Raw genomic sequence first — 13074 nt, forward strand, 5'->3', positions numbered from 1 at the left:
AGTTTCAACATGGTCTCACCCGCACGGCCTACCGGGTACCAGGTACCATGTGGAGGAATTATGAGAGAAGGTATGGATGTGTAGTTTCAACATGGTCTCATCGGTATGGCCTACCGGGTACCAGGTAGCTTAGCAGGTGCTGTAACGATGAGAGAAGGTATGGATGTGTAGTTTCAACATGGTCTCATCTGCAAGGCCTACCGGGTACCAGGTACCATGTGCAGGAACGATGAGAGAAGGTATGGATGTGTAGTTTCAACATGGTCTCATCCGCACGGCCTACCGGGTACCAGGTACCGTGTGCAGGAACACGATAGCTTAGCAGGTGCAGGAACGATGAGAGAAGGTATGGATGTGTAGTTTCAAAATGGTCTCATCCGCACGGCCTACCGGGTACCAGGTACCGTGTGCAGGAACAACGTAGCTTAGCAGGTGCAGGAACGATGAGAGAAGGTATGGATGTGAAGTTTCAACATGGTCTCATCCGCACAGCCTTAAAGGGTACCAGGTACCATGTGCAGGAACGATGAGAGAAGGTATGGATTTGTAGTTTCAACATGATCTCATCTGCATAGCCTACCAGGTACCATGTGCAGGAACGATGAGAGAAGGTACAGATCTGAAGTTTCAACATGATCTCATCCACACGGCCTACTCTCATTCGCATGTCCTACCAGGTACCAGGTACGATGTGCGGGAATGATGAGAGAAAGTATGTATGTGTAGTTTCAACATGATGTCATCCGCACGGTCTACTCTCATCCGCACGGCCTACCAGGTACCGGGTGCCACATGCAGGAATGATGGGAGAAAGTGCTGACATAAAGTCCCAATATGATCTCATATGCACAGCCTACCAGGAACCCAAGGGAGGAAGCCATATGTGCCACTCCATACTGCATAGTTACTCTTATGCATAGCATAGCCAAATCAGGGTGATTTTATGACCAAGTTGCCTATTGCAGTTGCTCTTCTACGTTTTCCCTGCACCATTAGTGCTTCTAATTTTCCTCAGCCTTATGGCATTGATGAAGGAGAAACTTGTTGCTCAGCCTGAAGGTGCTGCCAAAGGGGACCAGGACCGTGAACCGGAGGAGCTGTAGCTGGACCTGCAATGTGTAAATGCGTTTGCATCTGGCAGGGGGCGTCAAAGATCAAATGCATTTTCTCCTGCTTTGCACAAATAGACCCATATGTATACTTTTTTTGCACTGCATTTGCGTCGTTTTTTGACACAAAAGCGGTGCAAACTTACAAAATACCGGGGCATATTTATACTCCGTTTGCGCCGAATGTGCGTTAAAACTTTTGATGCACATTCAGCGCAAAACGTGCACCACATTGATACTATGACACCTGACCCGCGGACGTCAAAATTCCTCAGTGTGCGTCATTTTTTGGTTGCGGGAAACTGCCTTGCGTTAATGATATTCAAGGTAGGTGTTCCCGCCCAAAAATTGACTTTAAGGCCTGTGCGCCTTATTTATACTCCCACGTCATTTTGACGTACAGGAGGAGGCGGGCCTTAAAAAACGGCGCCCAGCCTGATGTGCACTGTTTTTTAACACCTGGGTGAGGGCAGGCGTTAAGGGACCTGTGGGCTCACTTCCATGGTCTCTGACAATGGAAGCAGTCCAGAGGTGCCCCTCCTTTCCCCCAGGGACACCACCTGCCACCCTCGCCCACCCCTGGAGTGCACCCATGGATGGGGGGACCCATCCCAGGTAAGTACAGGTAAGTTCAGGTAAGTATTATTTTTATTTTTTTTAAAGTGGCATGGGGGGCCTAATTTGGGCCCCCCTACATGCCACTGTGCCCAATGGCCATGCCCAGGGGACAGAGGTCCCCTGGGCATGGCCATTGGGCAAGGGGGCATGACTCCTGTCTTTGCTAAGACAGGAGTCTTTTCAATGGGGGTTGTGCGCCAAAAAATGGCTCAAGTCCGGTTTGAGACATGATTTTTGACTCAAACCTGACTTGCACCATTTTTTGACGCACAACCCCCATTTTCCCCTACTCCAGCGCTGCCTGGTTTGAGTCATTTTTTTTATTCTGGCCAGCCTGCAGCACCGGCAAACACCAATCCTTAAATATGGCGCCCGCATGGTGCATAGGAATGGCGTTTCCCGGCGGTAAAATTTTTTACACAAGCCAGCGCTGGTTTGCGTCAAAAACTATAAATATGGTCCACAATTGTATTTTGTAAGTTTGCGCCGCTTTTGCGTCAAAAAGCGGCGCAAATGCGGCGCTAAAAAAGTATAAAAATGGGCCATAATGAGAAGTTCTGAGGCAAGTATCTTCGGCCCATTCTTTCAAATTGCTAAATGATAAGAATCATTACTTTTATGGAAATGTGAAGCCACAAGGGTTATGTAGGTTGTGGGAAATTTTGGAAAATAATTATCGGTGAAACGTAGGGTGTAAGTAGTGGGCGATATATTTATTTTTACCATTTTAGGTAATTTTGTTTAAATACTGATAGTACATTGTATGTATTTTAACAAAGAATTCAGATGAGTAAATTTTGTATGCGTGCGGCCTAGGATCTGCTCATGGCTACAGATAGGGAGCATATATTCCCTGTGCAACTCTAGACCTGCAGTCGTCTTGCTCCTAAAATGGCTCTGTTACTATCCAGCTAGTGTAGTGATTTATAAGTACCACCAAGTACGTCACGCACTTTAATGATCAGAAGCAATTTCTCAATCAAGTGGAGCTTATAAGTACCTCATTTTCCAGCAGCCTTCTTCTTTGCAGACCACTGACTAGGCCGACACATCATGTTCACCATTCCGGCCTAATGAAAAGTGCATGGTGGTGCACAGCGCCTACACAAAGAATATTTTTAGTTATTCAGTCTGCTCAGCAGTGGATTTTCCAGACTGATTAATGTTAATTTATATCCTGTCTATATGTTCTATCTTTCTTCAGACACTAAAATGCCCTGAAGCAGCTCCAATGTGACTTAGTTATGGCTGTGCTATGTGGATACCGGATTTAATTTATCACTGCCTGTATGAAACTACCCTCTTTTTGGCAGCATGGCTTCCCCCACTTTTGGCCCTCCATCAGTATGCTTAGACTGTTTTCACTGGGATCCTGCTAATCAGGACCCCAGTGATTCTGCTCTCTCACTCTAAATTTGGTTGTATAGGACTTTGCACTCCCCACAATTGGCATACTGGTGCCCCCTTATAAGTCCCTATTATATGGTGCTTAGGGAGCCAGGGCATTGGGGAACCAGGTGTTCCCCTTGGGCTGCAGCAGGTATTGTGCCACCCATGAGAGCCCATGCAAAATGTGTCTGCAGACCTGCCATTGTAGCCTGCGTGAACAGGTGCATGCACCCTTTCACCACAGGTCACTGCACCAGGTTACTCTAAGTCACCCCTATGGTAGGTCCTACTAGCCCAGAGGGCATGGAGCAGTTCCCTATGTGTTAGGGCACCCCTCCCTGAGATGAGGTGCCCCTGCAAACTCCAGTTCCATGACACTGGACTTCGTAAGTGCGGGGAAGCCATTTTACCCATGTACTGCACCACCTGTGTCCTGCTACATAATGATAACTCCTAACCTGGGCATTTTTGGTAACAAACATGTCAGAATCATACCCCAATGCTGTTTCCAGTATTGGTTGTATAATTCCATGAAATCTGGGGGCTCCTTAGAGGTCCCCCAGTATGGCTCCTTCCTTCTTCTGAGGTATTCCGGGCAGCCAGTGCTGCTGCCACCCCTCAGACAGGTTTCTACCCTCCTGCTACTTGACCAGCTCAGGCAGGGGGAAGGCAGAAAAAGGATTTCCTGTGGGAGAGGGAGGCAACACCCTCTCCCTTGGAAATAGGTGTTACAAAGCTTGGGAAGGGTAGTCTCCCCAAGCCACTAGTTTGCTTGGAAGGGCACATTTGGTGCCCTTCTTGCATAAACCAGTTTGCACCACTCCAGAGACCACGGCCCCTGCTGTGTTGCGAAACTGGACAAAGGAAAAGGGATTGACCCCTCCCCTGTCCATCACCACCCCAGGGGTGGTGTGCAGACCTCATCCAGGTGACCACTTGATTATTCCATCTTGAAACCAAGATGTGCAGATGCCCCTGAGGTCATCTGAGTGGCCAGACCAGGCAGATGACATCACAGACCCCGCCTGATAGGTGGTCACCTTACTAGGTGACCAAACCCTCTTTTAGGGCGATTTATGAGGGTCTCCAGATTCGACATGCAAGACTCCACCAGAACTCCTCTGTATCATTTACTTCATCTTCTGGCCACTGAAGCTGCAACTTGACTCTTCAAGAACTGACAAGCTGCAACTCCGGCTGCAACTTTGCTATGCAACATTGTTTCTCTGGCTTCTTCAAGCAACTGCAGCATTTCCTTGGCAGTGCATCCTCTGAGGTCAGTGAGACTTCAGCCTACACCAAGAAGCAAGAAGGAACCTCCCTTGGAGTGAAGGAGTGACTCCTCTGCATCTGCAGGCACCAACTGCAATGACGACCTGCTGTGTGGATCTGCTCTCCTTGGGAACCGTGTGGATCCTGCATCACAGCTTGTGGTCTGGAGTGGTTCACTTGGTCCTCTCTGCCAGCTGTCCAACTTGAGGGAGGAGAAGTCCTTGGCTTTCCTCGCAGGATAGTACCACTGTGCACCGCAACTCTTACAGCTACCAAGGCTTGTTTGCTCCTGCTCCAAGGGATCTTCAGGCTTCATGTAGCCCCGACCCCCAGCAGTCCATCCTGCAAAGCACAGTCTCTTCTCTGCTGCTCCAGTGACTTGGGACTCCTCTTCATGTGTGCTGACTATGACTTACTGTGCCTGCCACCAGTGCATTGCCTATGAGGGCTGTTACTGCTTCTGTTGGCTCTTCTGACTGCTGAGGGTCACCTCGGACTCCCCTCCCTGCGTTGAGTCCCCTGAGCCTTGCTCATCCTCTTCAGCCTAGCAAAACGTCTCTTCCTTTTCTTGCATGTGCCAAGGCTTATTGGTGGTTCTAAAACACCACTGACCATCTGTAACCCGACAACTGACATAGGACACCACCTCCACTTCTCCAAGGACTCTTCTGCAGCTTCTGGGCTCCACAGCTGGTTTTCTTCATCCCTTGTCAACTTGGTTCTTCTTCCACAGAAGGGTGGGTAGTAGCTCCTGCCCCCACTGGACACCTCATCATGGACTCAACTCTATCCTCTTCTTTTGCAGGTCCTCTTCTTCCACAGTCCATTGCTGGTTTCTTATAGACTTGTCCCGTTCTTGCATAATCCTTTTTCTACGTCCTCCTGTTAGTCCTGGGAAAAAACAGGTAATTACCTCTGCTCTCCTGGTCGCTGGGGTCACTGTGATACTCACCTCTTGGGCTTCCTAGTTCCTCTAACTCCCCTCTAACAACTCCACATCCTTGGGTGGGGGACTGCATCTCACATTCCACTTTCTTAGTATATGGTTTAGCCCTCCCCTAGGGCCCTCACTATTTTCACTAAGTGTTTGTTAAGCACATCAACCATGGTGCATTGTACAGAACACATAAGAATCCCTGCCACAAATTCAAATTTCAGTATCACAAACCCTTCACTTCAACTAGAAGATGACTGCATTTCAACAAGATTTAAACATTCATACTTTGTGCCAGCAAGACATATTCTTCTTCGGTGAAAACTTCACAAACACCCAACCTTTGGGACCTACTCTTGAGCTCAAGATCTTTTTTGCTCTACACTATGAAAGCGATTGCCATTTATTGATCCAATGTGGTCACTTTCCCGGATCATCTGCTTGTATGTGTACCTAATGTCACCTTGGTATTCAGGATTCCAATCGTCAGGTGAACTGATGTTACGGATACCTTTTTGGAAAATAGATTTTGTCTTAATTTTCCTCAGTTAACAAGTTATTCCGCTCAGAGATTCAGGGTCTTGTTAACTTCTATGTGAGTAGGTCACACCACAAAGCTGTTACCTTCAAAATGGTACTGTTGATGCCTGCAACTATGGGCTTGATTCAGAGTTTGACGGCCGAGTACTCTGTCACAAACGTGACGAATATTCCATTCTAAAACATTTGTAATAAGGCAGGCAGTATATCCGTCACATTTATGTCAAAGTACCCTTCTACCAAACTCTACACCAGGCCCTAAATCAACCCCATTGCCTGCAATAAACAGATGCACTTATTTCAATGCAGCATTTTGGAAAGGTTAACTTTGTCTTTACTATTAGCCACAGACACAGCAATGCAGATTTTCACATCAATGTTGCTAAAAATATGGACTTGATTGTGCTTATCACAAACATTAGTATTACTTGTTGCTTTGGATTTTAAGATAACACGCTCCACACATAAAGTATGCAATCACTTTTGCCATACCATAGTATCTACCAGGAGGAGTAACATCAGAACAAACTATCAGCTCTGTCATGTTTCCAGTGCATCGCCAAGGTATCCTGTAAAACTGCCCTTCCCTAAGTTAAGCCCTCTCTATCTTCTGTTTAAGGGTACTCACATAAGCACTGTTCTGTATAATAAAAATGGCTGTCTCTTTCTGCTACGCATTCCCAATGTAAGAAATTGGGTTATTGTTTGAAGGGGTGGAAGGCAATCAGGCAACCATCACAATTCTTCTCCGGGTGAGCCAAAAAAGTCACTAAATTAACCTATGCTTAACCCTCTGCTAACTTGGTAAAGCAGTTAGGCTTAACTTAGAGGCAATATATAAAGTATTTATGCAGCACACAAACAGTTGTAAAGGGAAAACAGAATGCAAGAAACGTCACAAACACATTTAGAAAATAGAGTAAATTTTAGTTAATAAAATGATCCCAAAATGACAAAAATCCAATTGTTAGAACCAGAGATATTCAGTTTTAATGTTTTAAGTGAGAATAGTGCTTAAAAGCATGATGCACCACTCATGGTCATCTAGTCATGCTAGACAGGAGAAAGTTACATGTTCAGGCTGACTGGAATAGAGCACGGATACAGCATTCAGGTTAGTCCTGCTGAAGAATTACCTTCTGAGTCTGGTGCGTAGAGTTCCATTTGTGGTGGAGGAGGCCGGGAGGAGCAGGGAGAGTGTTGCGGATAGTTGTCGCTGTTGCTGTAGCATAAATAGCTGGCCTGGTGTCGTGGATGGTTGTTGCTGTGGCACAAAGAGCTGGTCGGGCATCACAGACAGTAGATGCTTGACCTCCACTATGGTGGCCAGAGTAGACTGTTGCTGCTGTAGCATGGAGTGCAGTTCTTGCATTGCCAGTTGTTGCTGGAGGTCACTGTAGAATGAAGAGCAGGTCTCACTAGAGCTTCGTATTGGCAGTCCTTGCAGGCGGCACAGTCTTTGCGCGAAATAGCTTTTCGCAGTCAGAAGAAGCTCAAACCAGTCAAAACTGAATGTTCACATTTTCTTGAAGAGGAGTACACTGTAATGCAACAAAGGGTCCAAGACCTAGGGAGGCACCTCTTTGAGACATGGAAATCACTCCAGCAGAGACCAGCAGGACTCAGGGAGGTGCAGTTGCAGGTCCAGGCAGGTACATATAGCAGGTGAGCTGGGCCATTGCAGAGAGACCACTGGACCTTGTTGCGTCCCTGTACCTCAAAGAGGAGGTCAGAGAACTGACCCTTGAAGTTAGTCTGGGTTAGCCTGGTCCAGTATTCCTTCCCAGGTCCAGTTTTCCTTCTTAGACAGCAAGGCAGTCATCAATTAGCAGGCCAGTCTTCTGGCAGGAGGGCAGTCCATCTTCCGTATTGCCACATGCCCAGAAGTGTTCCGAAGGCTCTGGAGTTCCAAACTTTAAACCTGGTGCCAGCCTTTGTTTGGGGTTATAAAGCATACCACCCCCACATCTGGTTCTGGAAAGTGCTTCCCCTTCCCCTGTCAAGGCTCCACACTATCTTGGGGTGAACAAAATTCAGGCAGGCCTGGAGTGGGATTGTTTTGTGTGTGCAGAAGGCAATCCCCATTGAAGTGTATGTTGGACTGGGTGTAGCCTCTCCCCAGTCATCCTGTCAGGATGGTTCACATATAAGCCCCCTCAATGTCGCTGTCTACAAGCATTACACAAACCTCAACAACAGAGCCATTTAGAGTAATGTGACCCAGGACCCTGGCAGAAGATACACATGGTTGGGATAAGAAAATGTAAACTTTCTAAAAGTGTCATTTTCAGAATTGTGACTTAAAATCTAACTTTACCATTAAAGAGGACTTTAAATTACAATTAACTTGTGTCTAAACAGCTTACCTCTATGGACTCCCAATCCAGAGTTAGCACTTATTAAATGTATTAAGGTAACCTAGTGTAAGTAAAAATGGAGACACAGAGTTTCTCATTGCCAGGACATGTACAGCTTAAACACATATCAGCCTATCTTTTCACTGCAATGCACTTTGCCCTTTGAGCCTTTAGAGCCTACTTTAGGTGTGACATAAGTATTGAAAAAGAAAGTTAAGGACTGGCAAAAGGTTTATTTTGCCAGATTGAAATGCCAGTTTAAAAAGTTTAAAACTGCACTACAGACTGCAGTAGCACGCCTGAGACATGTTATGAAAGGCTACTTTAGTCAGTGGTACAATAAGTGCTGTGCACTGTAGACCCATTAGTGCCATTTAACTTACAGGCCCCGGGTACAGAGATGACAATTTACTAGAGATTTACAAGTAAATTGTAGGTGCCATTTAGGAGTAGCCCAATTTTATCATGTGGCACAAGCACTTCAGCACTGGTTAGCAGTGATAACGTGCACAGAGTGCCAATACAAACAAAAAAGAAATCAGGAAAACAGGAGTGCAGGCAAAACCTTTTGGGAAATACCACACCATGGATTTCAAGTCTGATACCCAGCCTTAACAATTAGTTCTTACTCCCAAATTGCTTATTTGGAGAATTAAATAAATCCTCTATGACTCGACGGAATGCACACTGAATTTTATGTCTCACTTCCTAGAAAACATATGTCTGGACCCAGAAGAACCAGTCTGCTAAAGCTCAATGACTAAAACCTAACAAAAATAAATAACAATGATTGAGGATGTGATAACCAACCAAATTCAGCCCCATTTGGATTCTCAGGGGCTGATTCACAAACACATGTATGGGTTTGGAAAGTAGTACTACTGAAGTATTCTTTTACATACTCTTACATGCCTTTGTCATTCAACCCTGAAATATTCGGCGCCCCTCAGTAAAAGTGCAAATAGTGCTCAAACCTTTCTATTCGTTCAAATTATATCCCCTAAATATTCCAATTTTACTCCTAATTTAGATGTTATGGGGCCTATTCACAAAGTCATATAAAGTATGTAAAACAGTACTACAGGAATACTACTTTACGTCCTTCAGAATACCTTAGGCCACATGCTCTGTTGGACTCTTTCAGGCAAGTTTCCGCCCCTAACATGGTATCGATACCGTAGTCCCAGCTATAGTTGACTACGATGCTCCCTGTCTCTGCTGTCTTCTAGGTGCTGCAAGAGAATACTTGTGTGAACACTGCTCTGGGCTGTGTGCAGTCAAGAGTAGTGCTCGAGCTACCACTTCCGAGTGTCTTGTGAGCCAGAAGCAGGACATGGAATAAGCTTTTTTTAATGTGCCCCAGAGAGCATAGTTTGTGTTCTGCTGCTTCTGGCATGGTTACAGCAGTACAATCTATTCGGGCTAAATGTCCAGACTTCTAAAGGGAATTAAATTGATGCTGATCGTCCCTGCAATCATTCTGTGCAGCTATGCTGAGATCTCTGGCTTCGGTAATGAATATAATTACATGTTCTACATAGTGCTTGCTAATGCAACTTGAATTTTGTGTATGGATCCGCACAGCAGATGTTACCGTTAGCCATCACAATGACACTCATTTCATTAAACTGAGAAGGAAAAGATGAAAGGTTGAGTCATCTGGCACAGGATTTGAAGTACTGAATTAAGTGCAGATGTCAGCAGTGGGGATAAAGCTTGCTGAATACTGTTTCGATTGCTAAAAACAATTGATATGTGTGCCAAGTGGGTCCATACATCCTGCAAAATAGAAGTTCGGTGTATAGAGAGTAAAAGATCAAACCAGAAACATGCATCATATGGTTTAGATAACTTGTTAAATGTGTTCAAGGGAGTACCCAGGAGAATAAAATTCAAGAATAGCTGTAAGCGAGCAGGTGAGGCAAACCAATCCCACAGTTGTTCAGGAGTTTGTTCCCTGCGGGAATTTTGAAAGTCTTACATTTCCTTTCCTTTTCTCCATCCTTATTTCAGACCTTTATTTTTCTTTGTTTGTCCAGTTTCTATTTTTTCTATCTATCCATCCATCCCTCCCTTTTCCCCATTCACTTTTCATCTACCATGCATCCGTCCATTCATCCACCAGTCCACCATTGTTTATGTCCACCCAGCAGTCCATCAACCATATCTTTTTACTTTTCTCCCAAGCACCATTCTTTTGTCTTCATCCATTCATCCCCTTCTCCATTCATAATTCTCTCTAGCCATCCATCATTTATCCTTCTCCCCACCTATCCCTTCATCCTCTTCTCCATCTATTCATCTCTCCATCCATCCTCTTTCCATTCTTCTATACCTCCGCCTATCACTACAATCATCATCCTTCTCTCCTTCATTCTCATCATTTCTCCTTCTGCCCATCCCTCTCTTTCTTTTCTTCTTTCCTTCCACCACAAGTCATCTATTTATAAACTTTTTGCAGACCATGGACTCTGATCAAAGTCAAAGTAGTCACAAAACATAGTAACTATTTGATATTACACAGAACTGTCCAGTGACACCCAACTCCCCATCCCTCCTCTTGCTCAAGCTGCTAAAGTGGGGTCTTAATGACACCCTGGGTAATACATGATTTTATCGCCTGCTAAATTCATGTAGAAGGTATACTATGGGCCCCCCAAACATCACCATGTGTGCCATATCTAGGATATGGCACACCATGGCGGTAATTAGAAGAACTAGCATCAAAATATTTACGCTAGTTCAGTGATTTGCAGGATTTTGATGCTAATCCTGCAAAGCCCATTGAGGTCCATTGTAAACAATGGTGTGCCTCCTCTTAACGCCTGCTCTGAGCAGGCATTAAAAGTGCCGGAAAAAAAATGACAGAAAGAAATCTCTTCGATTTCTTTGCACCATTTCTTCGTCCCCCCCCCCCCCCCCCCAATGGGGTAATACCCCCATTGCATACATTATGCCTGGCGTGGGCATAATGTAGCAAAAAGGGTTACACAGTGGTGCAATGCATACATTGCGCCACTTTGTAAATTTGGCATGGCGATTTTGGCTTCACCAAATTTACAAAGATAAATACATATATGTTACCTGCATATTACCAGGGCTGACTTTGGAGCTGGCGGTGCCCGATGCGACCGTGTTTGTTGGCACCTCTCAATGACCACTTCAACCATGGACTCCCTCACTACCACCCTTTAACAGTGCCCCTCAAATCTCCATAACACCCCCCTCACATGTTTATTCTGTTTTATAGTGTCACTCGTGTCAGTGTAGGGTGTCAGAACACTTTACATCACACACACATTACAGAGAGACAATCATGTGTAAATTAGTCTCTAGGGAATGTTACATAAGACAGAGGACTGCAAAGTGTCACATGTAATCCATACTAGTAGGCAGTATAGTTTGAGTGCTTGTTCTGGAAAAGCACAAACTTTAAACCTAACACCATGGTTGGGAGTGGTTCTCTTTCATAATAATGTAGGAAGCTGGCTCTGTATATAGAATATCAAAATTAGATATACCGCCGCCCGCCAAGCGGGAACTGCCAGAAGACCGTACCGCGGTCAAAAGACCGCAGCGGTCATTCTGGGTTTCGCACTGGGCTGGCGGGCGACCGCCGAAAGTCCGCCCGCCAGCCCAGCGGGAAACACCCTTCCCACGAGGACGCCGGCTCAGAATGGAGCCGGCGGAGTGGGAAGGTGCGACGGGTGCAGTTGCACCCGTCGCGAATTTCGTTGTCTGCAAAGCAGACACTGAAATTCTTCGTGGGGCCCTCTTACGGGGGCCCCTGCAGTGCCCATGCCATTGGCAATGCATTGGCATGGGCACTGCAGGGGCCCCCAGGGGCCCCGCGGCACCCCCTACCGCCATCCTGTTCCTGGCGGGAGACCCGCCAGGAACAGGATGGCGGTAGGGGGTGTCAGAATCCCCATGGCGGCGGAGCACGCTCCGCCGCCATGGAGGATTCTCAAGGGCAGCGGGAAGTCGGCGGTACACCGCCGACTTTCCGTTTCTGGCCGCGGCTGAACCGCCGCGGTCAGAATGCCCAGCGGTGCACCGCCAGCCTGTTGGCGGTGCTACCGCCGACCTCCGCCATGGCGGTAATTACCGCCAGGGTCAGAATGACCCCCATAGTGTGCAGATACTCCTGGGGTTTCCCAGAGGCTTAACAGAAGCTAAAGTAGATAATACTAATGCTCTCTTTTGTGGTAGTGTGGCCGAGCAGTTAGGCTTATCAGAGGGTAGTGCAAAGCATTTGTTGAACACACACAGGCAATAAAGGAAGCACATACACAGGCCCTCATTACGAGTGTGGCGGTCTGAAGACCGACACACTCACGGTGGCGGTCGAACCGTAGCCAAAGTGGCGGTCTGACCTCCACATTACGACCGTGGCGGTGCCGGCAGCCTTAATCCACGAGGGCAGCGCTGCTAACAGCACTGCCCTGGGGATTATGACCCTCGTGTCCACCAGCTTTTGCATGGCATTTCCACTGCCATACAATGTCTGGCAGAGACATGGTGCCGGGGTCCCCATGGGGGCCCCTCCACTGCCCTTGCACTTGGCATGGGCAGTGTAGGGGCCCCCATGGACAGCCCCATCATGCTTTTCACTGCCTGAATTACAGGCAGTGAAAAGTGCAATGGGTGCTGTTGCACCTGATTCACCACAACATTGCCACCGGCTCGATTAAAAGCTGGTGGCAATGTTGTGGCAGAAAACCAGAGTGGCAGTTTTCCGGCCCAGAGGGTTTGGCGGGTGGCAAAATAATGAGACCCTCAATGACCAACTCCAGGCCAATGGTTTTCATGTAGCAAATATATATTTTCTTATTTTATTTCTAGAACCACAAGA

This window comes from Pleurodeles waltl, chromosome 7 (genome assembly GCF_031143425.1).
Source record: "Pleurodeles waltl isolate 20211129_DDA chromosome 7, aPleWal1.hap1.20221129, whole genome shotgun sequence".
NCBI classification, from domain to species: domain Eukaryota; kingdom Metazoa; phylum Chordata; class Amphibia; order Caudata; family Salamandridae; genus Pleurodeles; species Pleurodeles waltl.